Here is a 25,296-nt window from a genome sequence, read left to right on the forward strand (position 1 = left end):
GTTTAACAATTTGAAAACAATTGAAGATTAAATGATAGTTCAGATTGAAATTCCATAAATGGAAGATCATGTAAGCGCCCAAGGCACTACTATTGAAAAAGGATATGTAATTGTATATTTAATGCCACTTCTATGATGAATCTAAATGGGGCATTTTCCAAACATGGATATCTTGAAGATTGTTAAAATTTATGAAAGTAGACCATTTTGTTGTCTTGGATAGACAAAAAAAATATCTCACAACAACACACATTTAAATGTTTTTGCACTATTGCTAAGAGGTGCTCTAAGAGATCACCTTTCCTATTAACATCGATAAAGTCTCAAAGTATTATAGGGTGGTAATATGAGTTGCAATCTTCAATGAAAGTAGTCTAATAACATTGATGTATTTTGAAATTCACTTTAGACATTCAAACTATTGCTATGTACATGTGTGTTGGCACACATATATGCGGTCACATGCACACACCATATGAAATTTAATGATTATATCATGATACAATATCACATCCTAAGTTTATGTATGATTAATTTTACTTACGAGTAAAATATGTTACTAATAGGCCATCCATAACCTACCATAATATATCATACCACAATATTCATTGGTAGGTCATAACCTACCATCGTATATCATTCCATTCACATTATTAACGATATTATAGTGCATATTGCGAAATCATAATCAAATGAAGGTGAACTTCTTAATAATTATTTCTTTCCTAACATGGTCATCCTAACTTCCCTCTACAGCCTTCCTCTCTCTACTATTCATGGGAAAGCCTCCATGGCTGCTCGTACACAGCATTGTCTCCACTTAGAAGTTTAGACCTTGATGGTCCTCACACTTTTAAGCGGCTCTTCATGCGTGGAAAACACTTTCCATATTTTAAGAAGGGTCCATATGTGTGTGTGAGAGAGAGAGAGAGATGCATGTGTGTGTGTGTAAGAGAGAGAGAGATTTTTAAAAGGGTCCATGTGTATGTGTGTGTGTGTGTGTGTGTGTGTGTGTGAGAGAGAGAGAGAGAGAGAGAGAGAGAGAGAGAGAGAGGAATTTGTTTTTACAACCATTGAATAAAATGATATGACGAAGAAGATTCTTTTACCATCTGGAGAATAATCCTATCTACTATTTAGCACATCAGACAGTTAGCAACTTTTGAAGAGAGAGAAGAAGAAGATTCTTTTTTAACACCTCAAGAATAATCCCAATTCCTATTTAGCATATCAGACAATCAACGAATTTTGAATGAGAGAGAGTAATTACCATCGATGTATGACCATTAGTGTAAAACAAGTTAGTATTATTAGCAAAAGAAGCCAACCCTTTAACTTATTGCTCGCTCAACATTGCTGTCCTTGATTTTCGTGCCTTGGCAAAGCCAACTATTCACATTTTCCACTCCATGAGCTACTATGTGCTAGCTTCCTTATTGCAAAGCCTTGAACTTTTTGGGAAGAACTTGTTTAACAATTTGAAAACAATTGAAATTCCATAAATGGAAGATCATGTAAGCCCAAGGCACTACTATTGAAAAAGGATATGTAATTGTATATTTAATGCCACTTCTATGATGAATCTAAATGGGGCGTTTTCCAAACATGGATATCTTGAAGATTGTTGAAGATTGTTGAAATTTATGAAAGTAGACCATTTTGTTGTCTTGGATAGACAAAAAAAAAATCTCTCACAAACAACACACATTTAAATGTTTTTGCACTAGGTGCTAAAAGGTCACACTTTCCTATTAACACTGATAAAGTCTCAAAGTATTATAGGGTGGTAATATGAGTTGCAATCTTCAATGAAAGTTGACTAATAACATTGATGTATTTTGAAATTCACTTTAGACATTCACTCAAAATGAACTATTGAAAAACACTATGTACACGTGTGTTGGCACACATATATGTGCTCACATGCACACACCATATGATATTTAATGATTACATCATGATTCGTCGCATCCTAAGTTTATGTATGATTAATTTTACTTTTACGAGTAAAATATGTTCCCAATATCCATAACCTACCATAATATATCATACCAAAATATTCATTGGTAGGTTATAACCTACTATAGTATATCATTCCATTCACATTATTATCAATAATATAGTGCATATTGCAAAATCATGATCAAATGAAGGTGAAGTTCTTAATAATTCTTTCTTTCCTGACATGGTCACCCACATAACATTCACTAGATCAAAATAACTATGACTTTATGATAGACCATCATGCTTGAAAGAATTTTTAAGCATGCTTGATAAGAGGCACTTGGTATCATACGTCAATAAAAAACTAGAGAAAGGTTGATATTGTGTGACAAGGGAGTAGGCACATAATGCATTTGAGATTCTAAAAATGCTTGACACGCTCAAAGCTAATAACAACACATGATAGGAAGTCAATGTAGGATTCTAAAAATGCTTGACAAGTTCAAAGCTAATAACAACACATGATAGGAAGTCAATGTAAGATTTAATGAAAGGTGAAGATATATTTTATTTGTAAAAATTCACATGAGGAGAAAGAACACTTAAAATTATGAACCAAAAAAGTTTACAATACATTACGAAGAGAACAAGAGAGCCTAATACACAATGAATATATGTGCATTTTAAAACTCATTATTGAATGATAAAGGTTTGCAAAGTTTGACCTTTTGTTTTAGGATTCCCCCTTCCCATCATGCTGGGATATCATGATGGAAGTGTTAAAACTTCTTTGGTGGGAGAATTGAATGATAAAGGTTTGCAAAACTCATTATTGAATGATAAAGGTTCGCAAAGTTTGACCTTTTGTTTTGGGATTCCCCCTTCATCACATCATGATGGGATAGTAATGGTGGAAGTGTTAGAACTTCCTTTGGTGGGAGCATTGGTGGGGTTTTAATTAGTAGAATTTTTGGTAAGTATCACGATGTAGACTAGGCTCTTGGTCCTTGGGTTTAAAAGCTTTCTTTGACCTTTCTGTTTTTGGGATTCTCCCTTTCACATCATATTGAGATAATGGTGAAAGTGTTATAATTTTTTGGAGAGTAGTTGGTGGGGTTTTAGGTAGTGGAAAAAATTGTAAGTATCACTATGTAGACTATGCTCTTGGCACTTTGTATTGTAGCATATTAATTATGGACTAGTGCCTATGGCATGGAAGAGAGGGTTGCTAATACCGAGATAGTAGTGAAGTGTTAGATCTTTCTTTGGAGGGAGAAATGGTGGGGTTTTAAGTAGTAGAAAACATTGTAAGTATCACTATGTAGACAATGCTCTAGGCCCTTGGGTCTAAGGGCTATGTATTGTAACATACTAATAATGGAGTAGTACCTATGGCATGGAAGAGAGGGTTGCTAATACACATGAGGAATTTTTCTTTAAGCTAGGAAAAAAGATATTGCAACGTGTGGGTTGTGCCAATAACAATTCATGTTGCTAGTTTTTTATTATTATTTAAATTTCTATAGTGATGTGTGTGAAATTCGAGAGAGTGTTATGCGAATGCAAACTCATGACACTTAAATCAAGATGGGTAGCACTCCAAACCATCTATATTAAGATCCTCTGATCATTATTTGGTTGTTATGGGCATATACAAATGTTCTTCTCATGTTGGTGAAATCTCTACGGGTTTAGGAGCTTACTTGGAGTGTAGTGTGTGGAGTTGAGCTCGAGGGGGGAGGGGGGGGGAGGGGATGTTGAGATATGCGTAGCAGTTGTCCCAATGGTATTTGCACAGAAGTGGACAGTATAACCGCGAGGCTTCCTATGTCTCTAGGTTCTTGGGCAACTAAGGGTTCCTTCCATGTGTGTGTCTCATATCCATCCCTAGGGAAGGAATGGATGCAAATTTAGTTAACCCACACCCAAATCTCATCATTTCTTAATTATTCCATGAGAGTTTGTGAATCTCATGCATTCCATCACTTCCCTTTAGTGATTCATTTTTCTATGAGTGCAAAAAACTTCAATAACCAAACAATCTAATGCAAATTTCAAGCCAAGCCACAAAGATTTAGCCCAAATACAAGGGAAAGCCTTCTTGTTCAATAGAAAAAACATGAAAAGATAAATAACTTCTTAGATTTGTAAAGGATTATCACAAAGATGATGAAGAATGTGGTTCAATTGTATATACTAGTATACAATAAAGATTTTTTTATCCACTTAGCTAAAGTTGTAGATTTTTTCATCCACTTGGCAAGGAGGGTAGGCCTAGGGCACCACCTTATTCCTTGTCCAAGAAAAAGGAATAAGGGAGGGTAGGCCTAGGGCACCACCTTATTCCTTGTCCAAGGACAAGTGTATTATTGTAGTCACATGGTTCCACGTGACATATGAGCAATGTTATGGGTCATGTAGATTAAAATAATGTCTTCTCATAATAAACCTTCTTAAGTGATATTTTGTCCACCTTTGCAAACCTTGGTGGAGAGAGAGAGAGAGAGAGAGAGGTATATTAGTTTCTACAAAAAAGACCAAAGAGTCTATGAGGCTAAAAGTATTAAAGTGAATCCATGAAGTAAGATAGAGATAAAGATAAGATAGATATCATGGAAAAGATAAAGCAAACTAGCTAAATAAAACAAAATGTTCATTTGGCAGAGTTAAAAGGGACAATGTAGTGAATAATAATAATTACTTATACAAGTATATCAAGGCACCTGAAGAATCTTGAGGTTGCACTTCTATCATTCCCATATTAGCTTAGCTTGGCTGTCACACCAGCACTACTTATTACCAAATAAGCTAACCACTAGGTGGAACCCTTGGGTTGTCCAGTCCCAAGGTAAAGCTCCATAGCTATAATTGCTCACACAAATGAGCTATAATCCCAACTATATGGCCACTTGACGAGTTCACACTGTTACAAGAATTATTTGATTGGCCTCTAACACTAGCTACATTATGTCCGCATAATACGAGACATAACATGAGGTCTAATTACCATGAGTCTTCTTGGTACCAATGGCTCCAACCTAGTATCCCATACCACTAGGTCGAACCACCCACCTTGTGCTACATGGCCACGAGATTTTGCATGCTTTCTTCGTAGCCCCAAGCCACCGCATGACTACTTGACCACTTATGTCTAATAAGTGACCCTTGTAGCTTTTAGACCATTTGCAGTTGTGCTTTGCAGCCTCTTTGCATGATGTAAGGTTTATGTGTAGACATCTTAAGGGAGTGTTAGTTCAAAATATCTTTGTTTGATTTTAGGTTTTCTGCATTGCAACATCATAAATTTGGTGTGCAGACATTATGCGCATATGCCATAAGTGTTATAAGCACTCACACCATTGTCTCATCGATCACATCTTTGAGCTCATTCATAGGTTAGCGTTCGGGCATTTGAATGAGGGTGACTTCAATGGATGTGTTTCTCATAAGGAACAAATATCTTTGATAGCCAACTTGTATGTATTGGTGAGGCCTATCTGAGAAGTTGACTGCTGTCTACTATTCTCATAGCTTTATCGTATTCATATCGGGTTTTTCATCCACACTTCAACTTATGATAAAGGGTAACCCCAATGCCCTTAAACTTGTTGATGAGTTGGTTCTAGTGCTCTTACAAGAAGAAAAACCAAACTAGTATGCTTGTGGGAGATGATAAGAGCGAGAAAAGAGTGAGGGAAACAAAGTTTGCTTTTAGAAAAGAAAGAGAGGTAAAGAGATAAGATAAGGAAAACTTTTAGGGTTTAGAAAAAGAGAGGGGAAAAAGTGAGAGAAGAAAAGTTTACTTATATAAAAAGGGGGAGGGAGAGAGAGGAGAGAGAAAGGGAGGGAGAGAGGAAGGAGGAGGTAGTCATTGGTGAGAGAGAGAGAGAGAGAAGAGAGAGAGAGGGGCGAGAGAGGTGCAAGAGGGGGGCGAGAGAGGGAGGGTCATCACCCTCACTTAGTTAGGGTGACTCACAAAGGTCACCCTTACTACTATAAGGCGACCCACGAAGGTCTCTCTTACTAAGGGCAACGTCGCCCTTAAGGGTGACCGGGTATGGTGACCCTCACTATGGGTGACGTCGCCCTTAGTGAGGGCGACTCACTAATCGCCCTTGCTAAGGGCGATGTCACCCTTAGTGAGGGTGACGTCGCCCTTAGTGAGGGCGACTCACTAATTGCCCTTGCTAAGGGCGATGTCACCCTTAGTGAGGGTGACCTACTAGGGCACTCTCACTAAGGGCGGCTTACTAAGGTCTCTCTTACTAAGGGCGACATTGCCCTTAGCAAGGCCGACCTATTAAGGTTGCCCTTAGTGAAGGTGACCTATCAAGGTCACCCTTATCAAGGGGCAACCTATCAAGGTCACCCTTAGTGAAGGCGAACTATCAAGGTCACCCTTATCAAGGGGTAACCTATCAAGGTTTCCCTTAGTAGTACGAGGCAACATTGCCCTTAGTAAGGGTCACCTATTACGGTAGCCCATAGTGAGGGGGGTAACCTATCAAGGCCGCCCTTAGCAAGGGGTGACCTATCAAGGTTTCCCATAGTGAGGGCGACCTACTAGAGTCTCTCTCACTAAGGGTGACCTACTAAGGTCGCTCTTACTAAGGGCGACGTCGCCCTTAGTAAGGGTGACGTATCAAGGTCACCCTTAGCAAGGGGCAACCCATCAAGGTTGTCCTTAGTAAGGGGTGACCTAATAAGGTTGCCCTCTCTCTCTCTCTCTCTCTCTCACTTTCCTCACTCTTCTCTCTCTGTCTCTGTCTCTCTCTCTCTCTCTGTCTCTCTCTCTCTCTCTCTCTCTCGCTCTCTCTCTCTCTCACTTTCCTCTCTCTTCTATTCTTTCTCCTTTCTCCCTCTCTCACTTATCTTAAAGCAATACTTTTTTTCACTTGATTTAAAGCAATTAAAATTGTTTAAAAGAAAGAGATTAAAAGAGGGAAAAATTTTAGAAAGAATTATTTTAGTTATAATTGAATAAAATAATTATATTTATAATTAAAATAATATATATATGAGAGTTAGTTATGTATACATTTAATACTAAATATTCTCATTAAAAAAGAATTTTAGATTTTGCATATTGATGACATTATTTATAATGATTGAAGAACGTTCTTATGATTGTCAATAGTAATATATTATTTTATATATGAATATGTATATATATATATGTGTATTTTAATTTTATATATATATTAGGATCTATTGTTTAAAATGTAAATCCATTTTTTATAGCTTATTGTGCATTTATGGTTATCTTGATTTGTGTTTTTTTAGACATATAATACTTTACAAAGACAGATCTCTTTATGTTCTTGTTTATTGAGATAGAGAACACAACATTTCATATTTTTGTAAAAAGATTGTTTTAAAGACAGCTGAATCTATGAAAAAGGCAATTTCATATTGGGTGTGTAAGTGGTGTGACTATCTTGAACTTTGCTTGAAACGTTGGCTAGGGAGCCTGAAAACTCTTTTCCCTGGTACCCGGGGCAAAACATAACCAAATTCCTAAATGGATCCTATCACTACAGTGGTTGGGAGGTTGGCTAACCCATGTGATTATATGGGGTTAGGCTGGACTGATGGATCCCTAAAATGAGACTCAATTTTGTTAAATTACAATAGTTGAAGTAAATCCTGGATAACCATTGTTCTATGGAAAAGAATAGGATTGTTGTGCGCTTTTACCGCACAGGTCGTAGCTGGGGACTTGCCGGACACCGTATGCGAGCCACGAATGGCTGCAAGCATACAACCAGGGAAGGAAGCTCAAAACAGAATGCAAAAGGTGTGTCACTCACCGCTTAACCTGCCGCCTTGAAGGATTCCCGCGTCGCAGCTGTGAAGGAGGAGCCGCCGTCGCCGCTCTACCGCCTCTCCGCCGCCGTGCCGCTACACAGTGCTCAATCGCTCTCACTCTCTCTCTCTCTCTCACATACACGCAGGAGAAGGAAACCAAAGAGATAAGGCAAGAGCACTCTTGTATTCACAACACATGAGAATGAGGATTTTAGGGTTACATTTGACTCATATAGGTGACTTGGCTGTTCACACTTGGGTGCCCATACATGGCCGGCCGACCCTAACCCTTATCCTACTGATATCCAAGGTGCGCCTCTCATCGGCGATCACCCAATCCCTTCATCCTTAACATATGGTGCCGACAAGCCCGGCCCATGACTCAGAATATTTAAATTAATGACGTAAAATATAGTACGTCGCCATGTCCGCCATGGGTTAACATGCCCCCCTTCCTGATGTAGATTCCGTCCTCGGAAGCTATGGTATGGTAAGCTTGAGAGGGTGTTGTGGTAGACCGTCTGCAAAACAGGGAAGTAGAGTGAAGGTATGCTAGAATTCAAAAGATATAAAGTGTATAAATTCAAGCATGTGAGACCACAATGGATGTTGCTATGAGAACTTAGTTTAAGGGTCACATGAGTGAGCTAGTGTAGCAAATTAATAGGAGTTTAAAATTATTGAAAGGAATTCAAGAGTTAGCAAGGTGTCAAAGGTTAATCAAGGTTTATAACTGGCCTAAGTCAAGGAAAATAACCAAGCTTAATAAATAAACAGATGACCACACTGTGTCTACTCTAAGAACAAGTTAATACCACAAGCCTTGGGACACAAGAAACATCAGAGTTACAGGAGCTTTTTGCCTTCTTTTTTTTAAAAAAAATTAATGCACGTGACAATTTTTACACACAATGGCGACCTTCCTAAGGCAAAACTAACATCGATCCTGGTACCATGTTTAACACAAGGCATTATCCAGGAATCTATTAGCTTACTTTAGGCAAGGCTACCCCCTACCAACCAAGGCATCGGTCTGGAGTAGAATACTCCTCGCCTACCAAGTATCAATAAGGCGATAGGCCAACATTAAAGCACATCATAGACTTGTATTGCCATTTATTGTAGGCTTTTTTTTTTCTATAATCTATTTCTTTTGATCTTCGCTCCTGAACTATAATTTGTCTTGCATCCTTTCGACAAAGGGGTAATAGCTATGTCCTAGAGGTCAACACACACATGGCCAGGTGTCAAACATTAAGATGGTTTGACCCTAGACCTAAGACAATCGTATTCCAAGGTTAACTAAAGACGTCATGCTGCCTAGGAATATTTCCAATAAAGTCAAGCTCATTAATGATTTACACTAGCATGCAAGCAACTTCAAAAACTAAGTAGTACATTGACAATTTCCACGTGGTCATGCATTATAGTTTATGCAATTGATTGAATAGTAAAAACGAAAGAGAGTGGGTATGGAAGAATTATACCTGTAATTGGAGATCTCCTTGATTTGACGAGACAGCTTGCAATTTGATGTAGATATATTTTGATGAACGTTGCAGCAGTCGCAAACCCACCTCAAACTTTTCAACCTGTACAATCAACTAACAAGCACTATACCTCGAGAGGCACATCAGTGTGAAAATTTCAAGACTTGTTTAAGGAATCTAAACTAGAAAAAACTTGCAAACACTAACCTACCTACCAGTCACCACACTACTACTGAGGATACGGTAAGAGGATGTTGTAGAGTCCTGGCTCTAGCCCTAAGGCTAAGCCTCTATCCGCATCATCCAAACAAATAAAGTCAACCTCAGTAGTGCCATGAGTTTCATCCGTCCATTCATCATTGTCAGATATTTCCTTTTCATTTTCCCATCCACATAAACTCATCAAAAATGTAACCATGCGAGGATAGTCATCTTGTGGAAAAGGAAAGCATTGGGCTATCGGGGATATGTCCTCTACGGAGTAGGGGTCAGTCATGGTCAATAGGCGAATTAGCCATTCTAATTCCTCAACATTTTCCTCTCTGGCTAGTACATCTATATGATCCCATTCAGTTTCAATTATAGGATAGCACATGTGGAATATTTGAGAAAGGTACAGATGATACCTCTCACCAAAGGTAGGAGTGGATGAAGTGTATGATGATCGTGCATCTGCCATATCTGCAAACACAGATATAGCATCAGTAGGTTTGTGAGACAGGTCAATCTAGTTCTTGATTGGATATTGCTCCTCTTTTTGTGCTCTTGCTCTTTTTACTATTTTTTGTTTTTCTTTTCTTTGTTTTTAAAAAAAAACGTATGAAGCTATATATATACATCCCCTTGAATTTGGCAATTACATGGTCAGGGGATAAGGTTAAGGAGGAAGCATTAGAATGTCGAGCGTGCGTACATACTCCCCCTTTCCTTGGGTAGATCATATTATTTGCAATGATGTTGCAGCCTCTTGGAACCAATTTGTCCAGCGGGTCATAGGTTGTGATGTGGACATATAGCTTTTTATGACCCTTGTGGCCACATCCAATTGCAAAGATGGTAGTGAACGCTCCCATTGACGAATGGAGGAAATGGTTTCCGACGATACTATTACAAGGGGAGACGTAGACTCATCGTTGGTTTTTTGTTGGGTGTTGACAAGAGTAGGTGTAGAGCATGTAGAAACTTCTATATCAGCGTGTGCCTGGCATGAGGAGCTAGAAGCTTCATGTGGCTCCCCCCTTCCTGAGCTAGGTGGTAATGATCGATATCGTTTGGGAATCCAAACTAACTCTGGAAGAAGTGGTGTGGAGCACTCTATTACCTTTCCCTTACCACGGTCTTGAATTGTCATTGGGGTGGCAACAATTGGTTTGCAAGGTTTTACAGGTGATGTAGAGGGATTCACCTTATGTTTAGGGACCCAAATCTGGTCATTCCCCTCGTAGTACCCTTGGGCTACTAATAATTTTTTAGGGATCCATCGCGATGTTACATTGCCCTTTCTCGGGTGGGTAGCTACTTTCCTTTTACGAGGCTTCTTGGTGGCTGAACGAGATTGAGCAGGGGAAGTAGCTGTTAACGAAGCTTTGGGGACCCACTTGTATGTACTCTTTGGCATAGTAAGCGAAGCTTTAGGGAACACTTTGCCTGTTTCCATTCTTGGCATTGAAGCGTTAGAGGGGTGGCCAACAATCGAAGATGGTTTTGCCACTGGACTTTGTGATTTTTCATTATCTAATATTTGAATGGATGACTTAGGTGCGGGATTTTGAGCGGTCAGACCTAGTGTTGGTTCTTGCGTTGTGACTCGTCTGGTTGCCCAATCGATATTGCACTTGGTGGCCATCATCCATTTGCGCCCTAAGATTACAGTCCCTTCCATGGTACCAGCAGGCATAACCAAAAAGCTTTGAATTATGGTTCCCTTGTCATAAGCAACCAGAGTGTGCAGAATTCCTGAGACAGGGGTTTTCTTCTTGTTGATTCCTTGAACTTGGATAGAACTCTTGGTTAAAGGTGGTTTTCCCAGTTGACACCACACGCCATATGATAGCAAATTGTGTTGAGCTCCTGTATCCAATAATGCATTATACAGCACCTCCCCGTAAGGACTCTGAACTCAATTGGGTATCTTAGAGGTGGGTCAGATTCCAGTGCATCCTCCTCTGCTTCCTCGAAAAATACTTGCGTAATTCCCAAGTTGGCTTCTCGTTGTCGCCTAGCACGCTGTTGACGTTCTTTTGCTTCGACTCTTGCTTGTACCTTTTTAAGCTCAGCTTGTTCTTTGGCTGCCTTCTTTTGATGGATTGCATGTAACTCCTCTTGGCTCAGGGGGTCATAGTACCTTTTGAATTTACTCCCATTAAGGAATCCAATGGTTTCAACTCCGTCGAGAGTCTCCACTCTGATGGTACCTTGCGGGGTAATTTCACATACTCTATATGGTCCCTTACCAGCATATTTGAGCTTCTTCTTTTCGTTTCGCACTCCATACATCAGGACTTTATCCCCAACCTTGATGTCCTTGTCCTTTAGATGGCGATCAAACCATTTTTTCCTTCTATCCTTCTCCACAAGGGCATTGTATATAGCTAATTGTCTTTCTTCATTTAGCCGCTCAAGGATATACAGACGCTCTGCTAAGGGATTACCATCCCAACCCTCTTGAGTAGCAACACGAAGACTAGGAATGACAAATTCCCACGGCATGACTACTTCTTGGCCATATACCATTTTGAATGGTGTGCAATTAATAGCCACTTTGTACGCAGTACGATAGGCCCATAAAGCTGTCGTAAGCTTTAGATCCCAATCCGTGCGATGAGCTTCAACTGTCTTTGTCAAAACAGAGATTAATGTCTTGTTTGTACTCTCGGCTTGGCCATTCGCTTGCGGATAATAAGGAGTAGATTTATGATGGGATATCATGAAATTTGTTGTGAGCTCCTTAATCACTTCATTTATAAAATGCGTACCATTGTCGCTCACAAGTTCAAAAGGACAACCGAAGCGTGTGATTATATTTTCAAAGAGGAACTTGGCTGTTGTCCTCGCATCTGCCTTACGTGTCGCTTTCGCTTCAGCCCATTTGGTCATATAGTCAGTGGCCACAATAATATAGCGAGATTGTGTGTTTCGGGCCGCTGGACTAATTGGACCTACAAAGTCTAAACCCCACTTTTCAAATGGTTGGTTTACTTTGATCGGATGTAGGGGCATCTGATCTTTCCTCTGCGGTTTCTTGTATCGTTGGCATTCATCGCAACCCTTCACAAAGAGTGATGCATCTTGGAACATAGTGGGCCACCAATACCCTGATTGTAAGATCTTTCGCGCAGTTAAGTCGCCTGAGAAGTGACCACCGGCTACGCCCATATGTGCCTCTTGCAAAATGTATAGATACTCATCCTCTCGGGCACAACGCCTAAGAACGTCATCCTTTCCTCTTTTATAAAGAGTCCCGGCTATCAGGCAATAGGGTTCGCATTCTTTGATTAGCTTTCGAGCTAGATCTTTACGAAGCTCCTTGGGTGGAAAGCCATTAACCAAAAAGTTAACAATCTTCTCACTCCATTCAGGCATTGTCTCCACCATGAACAGGGAAGTGTCCGGTAAGTCATCATCAATCCCCGTAGGAGCCTCACCATTAGGTATGCGAGACAAATGATCAGCCATAACATGTTTTTTGCCAGGTCTCACAACAACAGTGAAATCAAACTCAAGAAGAATCAATAGCCATCGTGTGATTCTTCCTGTGGAGCATGGTTTGTTTACCAGATACAACAATGCTTGATGATCCACATAGAAAACAAACTTGGTGGCAAGGAGGTAATAACGAAATTTCCTTACTGCATATATCATTGCCAACCCTTTTCGCTCCGTAGTGGTGTAGTTTATCTCAGCATCATTCAACTGGCGAGACTGGCAAAGCTAATGGGGTAGTCTAGCTTGTGTTCTCCAGGTTGAGTTAACACACACCCAATAGCAAAGTTTGATGCATCAATATGCACATGGAAGAGTAAATCCCAGTTAGGCATTCTCAAGATTGGAGCACTCGCCAAGGCCTTCTTTAATAGCTCATAGGCACGGTCACATTCTTCGGTCCAAATAAACTCGATGAGAAGCTTATACAATGGTCGAGCTATCTCGGCGAAGAAGAGAATAAACCTTCGATAATAACCAACGTGGCCCATAAAGCGTTGGACTCCCTTGTAGTTGGTGGGTGGGGGTAATTCCAGAATGACCTTGATTTTACTCTCGTCAGTGGAAATCCCATTTTTGGACACTATATGCCCTAAGATAACTCCGTGTTTAACCCAGAATTGGCATTTGAAAGGATTCAAGGAGATGCGATATAATCTACACCTTTCAAATATTTTTCTTAAACACATCAAGTGCTCATCCCAAGAGGAATGAACACAAAGATCATCTAAGAAAGCTTCACAGAAGTCCCTTAGATATTCCTTAAAGGCCGTGTTTATCAATCGTTGGAACGTTGCAGGTGCATTGGTCAAGCCAAAAGCCATGACGCGAAAGGCAAACACTCCAAACTCCGTGATAAATGCTGTTTTAGCTTGGTCCTCGACTGCAATTGTGATCTGATTGTAACCCGAGTACCCATTTAAAAAGCTATATGCCTCCTTGCCTGCCACTCTTTCAAGCACATGTTCAAAATATGGCAAGGGGTAATGATCCCTTCTGGTGGCTGCATTAACCTTTTTGAGATCAACGCACACTCTGAGTTTCCCATTCTTCTTTGGCACGATGACTATCGGAGAAACCCATTCTGAGTGCTCAATAGGATATATGAATCCAGATTTTACCAGCTTTTCAATTTCCTCTTGTACAATCTTTGCGTACTTAGGATTCATTGGGTAGGGACGTTGCTGGACTGGTTTAGCAGTGCTAATCATTGGAATCGTGTGTTGCACCACCGAGGGTGGAACACCCTTCATATCATGATATGTCCAAGCAAATATGTCCTTGAATTCTTTAAGAAGCTTCGTAAGTGCAGCTTCTTCCGCCTTGGTGAGGTCTTGAGCAATAAAAACTGGTTTAGACTCCTCACCCGGATCTGCTAAGTCTATCTCCTTAACTACCGCAGGGCCATCGTAGACACCGCTACTCCCATTGGTAGGCGTTCGTTGGGCTTTTGTGTAGACTACTTTACGTTCCCCTGTGGTGAATGATTTGAAATGCTCGGGTGCGGGGTGTAAGTCTACTGGTTCTTGTTGTGCCAGGCTTTTTTCATTCAATTCCGCTTCCTTTTGTTGTTGAGCCAACTCTTGGTTTTGCCGCCTTCTTGCAGTACGACTTAGTTTCGGCTTCTCTTCGATTTCTAATTGGGCGACGTCATGAGGTTGCGGAATACACCACATGACACTTTGGAGGTATTGTCCCCAATTATCCGCTATCTTCCGATGAGCATCAATGGCTCCTACATAACTAAGCCATTCTGCAGTGGATCGCTCCTTGTTTATTGCAGTTCGTACATTAGCTCGATAGCGTTGGCGCTTATGTCTCGTTTTCTTCTTACCAAGTTTTTGATTTTTGTTTCTATCAGATTCGAACTCACTTGGTCGATCTTCACTTTCGGATGAACTGCAGGAGGTCATTGTCCTAGGCCTTGAGCACCTTGCTTCCACATTTGGGTGAATATTTGATTCATTTTCCCCATCAGGCTTAGGGTCAGTTTCTTCTTGAGATTCATACTCAGAGTTGCATTGGTCAGAGTCTTCGCTACTTTCAGTGTCGGTGGAGTTTGCCACGTTCTCGCCATCAGGAGTCAAGTGCATAACACCTATCATGTTTATTGGCACTAACGGTGGCATATCTTGCCCCTCAGGTGTTACCCACAACTTGTGCCTCTATTTCCCCATGTGTCTATGGTTGCCGCTAGGTGTACCCAATCCACGTTATCCGACTCAGTCATACCCGGTAGGACATCCATATAAGGAGAATCTTTCCCATCATCAGTCTCTTTTTTGCATGTATAGCAATACCTTAATGGGGCGGAGTGAATAGTGGTATCCGATCGATTATCAATGATAACCTTGCTTCCTAAAGGATGTGCACGACCATTCTCAAGATCAACTCGAATGACAGAGTCCTGGAATTGTAGGTAGACATGGTTTTTCGACCAGTCATGTACCATTTGTGCTTCCCTCATGAAAGGACGTCCTAAGATCATTTGATATGACATAGGATGCTTGGAGAAATCCATTACAATGAAGGTATGTTTTACCTTGTATCCCAGGACCTTGATCTTGAGGTCCCTTAACATTCCAATAGGTTTAGCTATGGTTCCGTTTGCCATCTTAACCACTATGTTTGTGACTTCGAGGTGAGGTCTTCCCATGGATTCCCAACAGTTTTTAGTCACAATGCTCACTCCAGCACCACCATCAAGGATTCCCTTTAGAGTTAATCCCTTGGTAGTAATGGGGAGGGTGGCATTAGATTCGTCCCCTTCAAAGTACTGTCCCAACTGGTTAACAGGTATTTCAATGACCGAATCTTCATCTAAGTTGGGTTGTAGATCCCAATGTTCCTCATCTTGAAGCGTGTCGGGTCTATCCATATTTGCAAATTGTGGTAGCCCCGCCTTAAGTTCTCCATTGAGAAATGCCCGAAGAGCTAAGAATAGCTCAGGATCTCCGTATAATTTGGATATGATCGTGGTTCTGATTTCGGAAGACATGAAATCCATTAGCTTGGACACATTCAATGGTACTTTTCGAGATATTGCCCCTTGACTAGGGACTGGTGAAGATGGAATCACTTCCTCTTCAATGGGGTCAGGCATTCCCTCACTAAACATTCTTTCCAGCAAGAAGGGTGTTTGTCCACTTCCTGATGTCCTATCCTCACTTCCTTCCTGAGAATGATACTAGGTATCGCTAACGGTTTATGGTTCCTGTGAGGTTGAACTTGCGTAGGAAACACTGTATCTCGAATTTTGACTTTTCTCGTGTTTGGTTCCAGTTCTCTTTGTGTTTCTTCCACCAAACCCCTTAAGTGTTGCACTTGTTCAATCTCCTCAACTGGGTTTGGGTAAGTACCAATCTTTTTCTTGAGGGTTTTTGGCCCACGTGGCTTGTCTTGGGGAGTCTCAGTCAGTTTGGGAGGTCGAGAGGGCATTAACTGACTTGGTTGTGGGGCCGAGGAAGTTTCCTTCTGTTTCCCCTTATTTATGTACTCGCTTGATTCTCCTTCGTTGAGCTCCCGAGTGGGTTCCTTCCTTAAGGTAGTGGCTTTGGTCCCCATGGTTTCTATTGAATCAGAATCATCTTCAGGATCATTCATATACACGGGGTCGTCTCCTGTCCCTATGTTAGTCTTTGAACTGGGCTTGGAGCTCGTGGCATTAAGCGATCTCTTTCGTCGTGTTTTCTTTTTCTTTGCCTGAGTGATTGATGCAGTATCCCTCTCTTCAAGAATGTAGTTTTGATTTTGAAGCATTGACCGTGTAACTACATTCGCGGGTACAACGGGTGTGGTTCTTCGTGCTTGGTTGGTGACCTCAACCAAATTCAATGGTGTAATCTTGGGTGCATTAGGATTATGTGGACATTGAGCGATCAAATGATCTATGCCACAACGATTACATGTAAGTACCGACATTCCCGATGTGCTCCCTTGATTTGGTTGCATCTGAGTAGCGATCTTTTGTAACCTATTAGGGCACTCCGCTACACGATACGGTCCACCACACTCGTAGCATTGAAGAGGTGGTCTCCTCGCCAAGGTATTAAGGTTTTGCCCCCTTGTGGCGAGAGCAGCCGCTTGATATACAGGCTTAACTTGCCCGAAATGATCCTCCATGTAGTACTGGGGAATCATTTCAAACGTATCAATCCCGTATGGAGCAGTGGAGTCTATCTCCTCTTCATAATCCCCACACGCACTGTGTGACTCACAACCCATCTGGTTTATAGGGGTAATCCTTGGATGTGGAGGTTGTGGTCCTAGCACTGGCGGTGGTAACGGCACAGACTGGACTACATTCGGATTCCTTGGAACTATGTGCTGTGACGGTTGCTCGATAGGTTGTGCAGGCATTAGCGCGGGTACTTGAGGTGTGTTTGACCAAGCTAGTGGTGCCTGGTTTGCCAACATTCGCTTAAGTGTTAGGCAATCTTTAGATTGATGGCCATACTTACCACATGCATTGCAATTCCCATTGAATTTGACTCTGAATGTGGGACATTCACTCGTGCTATGTGGTCCTAAGCACACCGAACACCATTGTTGCTCTCTTCTTGGGTACATATGGCTATTCTGAGGAGCTCGATTACCCCTAAAGTATTCTTGGAGAGCCTTAGTAAGGTCGGTCCCACAGACATTTCAGATATCTTGGGCTCCTTGGCAATAGGTTTCACCGTCATTGGCTCGTGCCCAGATACTTGCGAACTAACGGATTTTGTTTCTGAAGACACCTTTTTACCTGCAATCATCAAGTTGTCTTCTAACTGGATTGCATTGGCAGTGACTGCTTCCCACGTTGTAAGACCTCTAATGACTAGGCCATTGTAAATGTCCTCGTGGCGCAATCCTCGGATGAATCTATCGAGGAGTTGGTTGTTATTGAAGCGTTCATCGAGAGTGCAGCGAGAATTTAGATGCTTCAATCGACTTATAAAGTCTCTCACTGACTCTCCTTCCTCGCGTTCAGCTTTTTGGAGTTGAGATGCTACTCCCCAAAGCACACCCTCACGTATGTATTCTTTCAAGAACAATCTCTTGAGAGTGGGGTAGTGAGTGCGCTCTTCAACCCTTAAGGTTCGATACCAATCTCCGGCCTTCCCACTCAAGGTTAAGCCTAGGGCTTTACACTTATGCAGCTCATTGTGCTCTTCCAAGGAATCACACACGTGTTCAAAGACTTCAATGTGCTTCCTAACATCCTCGTTACCACTGAAGTTTTGAGTGAGCTTAGCCACTTGTACTGCCTTGCTTCTAGGTTCTCTCTCAGGAATACCCCGCATGTTTTCTGCAATGGATCGTCCGATCGTCTGAGCAAATGCTGCGAGATCACCTAAGTGAGCAGGCATAGTTGGTGAAGGCACTTCTGGGATAGCCTGGCTGATAGGAGTTGGCGTTGGTCTGAGTAGGTTGGCAAATGACGTAGGATATGATATGTGACTAGGCCTAGCTCCCCTTGGATAATGGTTATGATAAGGCGGTCGTGGAGCATACGCCATTGGCATACTAAGAGGCGTAGGAGCTACCTGAGCATGAGTAGCGATAGGTACATAGGGTCGATAGGCACTGGCACGCACTGTTGTAGGTACTGTTCCACTAGGTAGTGGTGTCGTACTAACTACAGCGGTAACAGGTGCACTTTCAGCTATGCTCATCATTGGGGTAGGCATTGCGGATTCCCTAATGGAAAGTTGAGCCAAGGTTGGAAAGCTAAAGTTACTACTCGTGGGCTCAACCTGCATTGAGACTCGAGGCGAAACAACATATGAAGGGTCTATGGGACTCACCGAGGGAGTCTCCAATTGTGATAGGGTTGGTTGTTTGGCCTTGCCCGTATCCAAAAACCTCATAGGGCCAGTGGAAACTAGGTTCACTCCCCTATTTTGCCTCTCAATTTGGATAATTCTATGAATCACCTCACATATCATGTGTTGTTGCTCCTCTAGATTAGTGGCGCTAGATGTAGATCGTAGGACTTCTAACCAACTTACATGGTATGTGTAACCTGTGTATAGGTCAGTTAGAGTCTCTGTGTGTAGATCATATTCCCAATTTTCATTGAGAAATATCCCATCTAGACTTGGTGTGCCAAATGGTTCTCTTGAAGTGGACGCAATGTCACTTCTTATGGATTGGCTTCTAGGGACCTCTACTTTAGGAAGAGCATCGGAATGTGGTAGCTCAGTAGGGCCCTCATTAAACGAAGTGGGTAGAATATCCACATGGACACTCTTTGGGAGGGTAGGGTCTACATAAGATGTGAATGGCGAATCTACTACCCCTCCCTCCTCATTTACTTCGCTTGTCGCATGTTCAGAGCGTGTAGCTCTACTAAAGGTCTCTATTAGACGACTAAACATGCTATATCCGGGTTGTGGGGCCCACACTGGCATGTTTTGGCTTGTCTCCTCAGGATTCTTGATAGAGTGCCCTTCCATGGCTTCTGAGTCAGAGGATGAGTCACTATCCACTATTCGTGGATCTTGGGTTGCACTCCCTTGGGTTCCAGCCGAAGGCCAAGATGCCAACGTGGAGGGATGGTGTGAGCCTGCGTAAACTGAAACACTTTCTAGTGGTTCAGGCTCTAGCACCCGACCAGAACGTAGATGCATGTGATGTGGGTACCCTACGTGCGTTGTAACTACCCTTGAAACTCACACAAGTGGTTTCTTAGGTGTTTCGCACCCCGTTTTTACTTGTTTTTGTATTGTTTTTAACTCGTTTTTGACCCCCTTACTTACAGTCGAACTTGGACTAGGGCGTATGATAGCTCAAAACGAGCGTATCGTTCAAAGGATCCTAGTGTGCTTTACAGCACCGTGTTCGCCTATCTAGAGCTCCTGTAGTCCTCAAAACAGTCCGTTTCCCTTGGGGGGAAGGGGCAAAAGCCTATTTGCTTGTGGAGGAAAGGGTGAGGGCTTTATCCCACATGCTCACTTTACTCCTTGGGGAGTGGGCTACATATAGGGCACGACTTCCCATAAGCTCTCACTTGAAAGAAAGCTATGGAGGCTCACTCTCCTATATATATATATCAAAAGACCGAGATCGAGACCGAGGCCGGGGTCGTGGGTAATTTGGGGTTCTTTCTTTTCAAAATTTTTTTCTCCAATTAGAAAATCTTTCATCTCTTCCTCTCCACATGTTTGGTTCTTTCTTTAAAAATAAAATTTATTTTTTTTGTTTTTTATTTTTTGATTTTTTTTAAAATTTTTATTTTCTGTTTTTTTTATAGATAAGTTTTCTAGGGTTTCTTTAGGGTTCAGCCTTGGCCGCGGCGCAGTTCACACACAGCACAGGTCTGGGGATTCAGAAATCCCCCCTCACACGCAGAAAACCAGATAACAGATCACACGCCCACACGCGGAGCGGAAAAATAACAAAGAAACAGAAATGCAGAAGACAAATTGCAGAAACAGATTGTTAAACACAGAAACACCTCAACAACAAACACACAATCGCTTTCCTACAGTGTGGATTAAACTTCACGCAGCAGCCGAGCTGCAAACTGGAGCTTGGTGCAGGGCAACTCCCCGGCAGCGGCGCCAAAAATGTGCGCTTTTACCGCACAGGTCGTAGCTGGGGACTTGCCGGTCACCGTATGCGAGCCACGAATGGCTGCAAGCATACAACCAGGGAAGGAAGCTCAAAACAGAATGCAAAAGGTGTGTCACTCACTGCTTAACCTGCCGCCTTGAAGGATTCCCGCGTCGCAGCTGTGAAGGAGGAGCCGCCGTCGCCGCTCTACCGCCTCTCCGCCGCCGTGCCACTACACAGTGCTCAATCGCTCTCACTCTCTCTCTCTCTCTCACATACACGCAGGAGAAGGAAACCAAAGAGATAAGGCAAGAGCACTCTTGTATTCACAACACATGAGAATGAGGATTTTAGGGTTACATTTGACTCATATAGGTGACTTGGCTGTTCACACTTGGGCGCCCATACATGGCCGGCCGACCCTAACCCTTATCCTACTGATATCCAAGGTGCGCCTCTCATCGGCGATCACCCAATCCCTTCATCCTTAACATATGGTGCCGACAAGCCCGGCCCATGACTCAGAATATTTAAATTAATGACGTAAAATATAGTACGTCGCCATGTCCGCCATGGGTTAACAATTGTGCAAGGGTGTTTTTATATTTCTAAACTTGATGATTATGTTAGAATGTTAACTACTCATTTTGGGTTAAAGGTTTTTGCAATCAAACCAGAAGATGATGGTGTAGATCATCTTATACATATCCACTGATCGAGACCCGCTGGAGAGGAACCATGTTATATCTTCGATAAATGTATAATGATAGAATACCTTATGGTTCCAATAATAGGGGAGTCAAGTAACACTACAACAAGTACACTAAAGCAAGCTATTATTGATCTTACAATAGAAGGTTCTTCTACAAATACACCATATTAGAAGAGTGTGGTAAAATACTTGCTATATCTGAGGAAACTCATGTAGGTGTTCTTTGGCTGAATGTTATTAGCATGCATGCATATTGAGAAAGTGGAAGAGATTCCACAGATTTACAATGGCAATGTGGCTTTTAAATTACCCTAAGTACGTGATCCTTCATCCTCATCAATGTAAGGAATGAAGCAAGCACATGATGGCCATTGTTGGGTGAAACCCGGGGAGAGTCATGTAAAGTTTCTCAGAGTAGTCCAAAATAGTTCTTATGAAGGATTATTTGAGTGCACTTATGTCTTGTATGGAAGCAGGACTATGAATGGCACACTGAATAGAACATCATGAATTGGTAACTTTATACCGTATTTCAATTACCTTATTTCAATTTCACTAAACATTAATAGATAAGAGTACTTATTGGGACTTTGTATTTTTAATATAATAGGAAAGCTCACATAGAAGCTTCCCTCACTTATCTTAACATCGGATGGATATGTCTCTCTAGCTTGTTTCTACTACAAGGCCAGAATAGTATGCAAAAGCATGTGTGACGCTACATTGTACTAAAAATTATGAACTTCTTTGTAACTATTATATGATGGCATGCAGTTTGCAAGAGCTTATGACAATTCCTTCTTGCAAAATGAAAGAAGAACACAATGGCATGAGTTCTATTTTGGGAGATGATTAATGATGCTATGGTGCACAAAGGTTTTTCCAAACTAGATTTTTATGGCTTTATGGCTGATGAGGTGGGATCTAATTGGAGGGTAGTAAGGACATTCTATAACAATGGACCGGAGAATATATTGGAAGGTTCTGAGTGGTCATATCTTTTTTATTGGGAACAAGCTAGAACATCCATACAGTACTCAGGAATTTTCAAGAAGATCACAAGTGACTGCCGACAGTGGTATTGTGCATTGAGCAAAGAAGAGGAACTTTTGAAGTATAAGCACATAGATCATGGTGGATGAATGGTAAAGTCACTGATGGAAACTTACTAGCCATGGATTGTTGGCTTATAGCATATTAGATATCCCGATTGGAGGAAGCACCTTATAGAGGTAAGTATTACTTTCAGGGTTTTCAAAACACACAGAGCTTACACTTTGGATTCTCAATTCTTAAGTTAATCTTTTGTTATGAGTTATGGTTGGAGCTTACACTTTGGATTCTTATAATTTAACTTAATCTCTTATTTATAGCATGTGGACGATGGCACTTTGTCACACATGCCAACCACCAATCTAGTTGACACAAAACATGAAAGTTGGTTGGCAAGAGAGGGTTTCAAGGGAACCATCAGTTTATATGATGCTATTATTTCAGATCTTGTAATTCCCTCTTGCAATCCACAAAGAAGCGTGCATTCATGCAAGGAAAATATCACGGAGCAGCTCTATCATAACAAAGTTGATGGAGAAGGCTAGTTGGACAAGGTACAAACTTTAATATGGATGAGATCTGAGAATTGGAGTCTAGAGGATTTGTGTTGAAAAAGGCATTACACCAAGAAACAAATGATGCCTATCTGTCAACAAAGTATGGAAGTAGCATATTAGATATGGCGGCTAAGAGAATAGATTCAATAATTTTCTAACCCCTTGAAATGTAAGATTTATATGTTAAACTATGTGTTAGAAGTGGATTTTATCCTAGGAAAGGATTGAGCTACCTTGGTGCAAGCTAACCGAACTTCATCAACCAAATATGGGCCATGAAAATTTTTGATAAAGAAGTGGTGGTGCCGTTCTATGACAAGGATGAAATAACACTCAATGCTCTTTATATGATCTTGTTCGAAAGAAACAACTAGCTTCTACATGAGGAGATAGTTGTCTCCTCTTGAAGGCCCATCCTCTCCATCAAAAATCCTTTGTGATGCACTCTTTAAATCAGTCACACCATGTCCCCAAAGAAGGAACCAGCCCTAAATCTACATATTCAGAGTCCTCAAACTATCTCCATGAAGGTGACCATTCGCAAACCCTTTTAGAAGCACATTGTTCATGCTATTGCTAAGCCACACCTCCAAGGATCAATTAGGGTTTAATTTAGTGTGTTAAACATTAGAAGCACTAAATGAAGCATACACACTACTTGCATTTATGTTGTTTAAAGTACCCATGTTTGAAAGTTGTATGATAATAGACAATGCCAATTGAAGCTTCATAAGCTCATTGTTGGTAAGACCTTCTCATTATGGAAACATCAACAAGCATCAATTCGGATGTAGAGAAGTTCAATGGGAAAGGGTTTCACACCTGGGCTACACAGATGAAGTACCTTCTAATCCATAAGAAATTGTGAAAAATCATTAAGGAAAGTGTGCCAAATGAACCAAGTAAAGGGTGGGTTGAAAAACATGAGCAAGCATTGTCACCTATTGGTTTTCACTTGGGCATTAGTCTTATTCATCACATGACTCTAAGGAACATGCAAAGGATGCATGGGATACATTGAATCTCGTGTTTGGAGCTAAGGAAAATAACCAGAAAATTCACTTAAATATTGAATTCTATGGTCTACAAATGTTCTTTAATGAGTCTTTGGCTCAATTTGGCATTAAAATGAAAAGAATCATGACCTAGTTAGATGGCATAGATGCTAAGATTGGAGATAAAGATGCAGTTGACAATAATCTTAAAAAACATGCCAAAGGTATATAATACACTTGTCACAACCTTGAAGAATCTACCGGAGCCAACATTTGATAGATGTGTCTCCTCCCTCTTGGAGAAGGAGAAATAATTAAAAGGAAGTAATCCCAACACCGCATTGTTCAACAAAAGCAATGTGAAATGTCATAGTTGTGGCAGGAAAGAACACTTTCAAAATGAATGCAAGTTCAAAGACAAGACAAAGTGTAACTATTGCAACAAGTTCAAGCACAAAGAAGAAGATTGTAGATTGAAGAAAAACAAAGGCAACTTTTTATGGGGATTACTTCGACCACCCAATATAAATAGATCCCTAGTGATCAGCTCTTCTAAAGAGCAAGGAGGAAAACACCACCACTACCCCAGCCATCTGTTGTAAAAGAGGAGTCACCATATAAGTAGACACCCATATTATCATTTCATCTTGTTTGTTGTGTGTATCCACTCGACCACCTAAGAGTAGCCATCTGAGCACGCAGAGGGGTAATGTTTGTTATAACTTATATTTGACCACCTTGAGTAGCCCAAAGATATGGTACCAAGGGGGGGTGTTGAGAAGTGTGGTTCCACAACAGAGCATATGTAGAGGTAGGAAGTGAGCAGATAAGCATGAAGTCATATGGTAAACTAGATTATCCCACATGCATGGAACAAGCAAATATGTACTCTACCCATATAAAAGGGGTCATTTTTAAGCAATAAAAAGTACAAGCACTTACACATATCTTAAGTCTCTCTATGAGTCCAAGCTAATCTATCTTGGAACCTAATTAATTTGAGTTTATTGCACATAAACATCATCATGGGGGTAATTAGACACCATCAAACTTAGCTTAGTATAATCATCATTAGCATGTGATTAGCTTAATCTATTTGCATTAGTGAAGGTACCATGGATTTTAACAGGAGAGTGAGATTGAGGGTGCTGTATGGGCTCTAGTGGTTATGTACCTAGATACACTCGTATATTGGATGGTGAGATGAGGACAATAGAGAGGTTTTTGGAGGTGCATTGTCATGCACCACCAGAATACAAGAAGGCATGTCAACATAGGGTTCATCGTGGGGTGTACATAGTGCATGGGACTTGCTTTCTTGAGATGACTCAGAGAGAGTTATACTTTGAGTTCTAGTCTTCACACCCTGAGATCACCATCAACTAGCATTCATTCAAGGTTTCTAAGCCATGGTTTGTGCATTACTCGAGGCAACATGACACATTTCTTTGTAGGTGCCATGTTGGATTTCAGATTTTGCATGATGTCTTTCGTGG

Source organism: Cibotium barometz, chromosome 62 (assembly GCF_041138505.1).
Source record: "Cibotium barometz isolate CiBa-2024 chromosome 62, ASM4113850v1, whole genome shotgun sequence".
Lineage (NCBI taxonomy): Eukaryota > Viridiplantae > Streptophyta > Polypodiopsida > Cyatheales > Cibotiaceae > Cibotium > Cibotium barometz.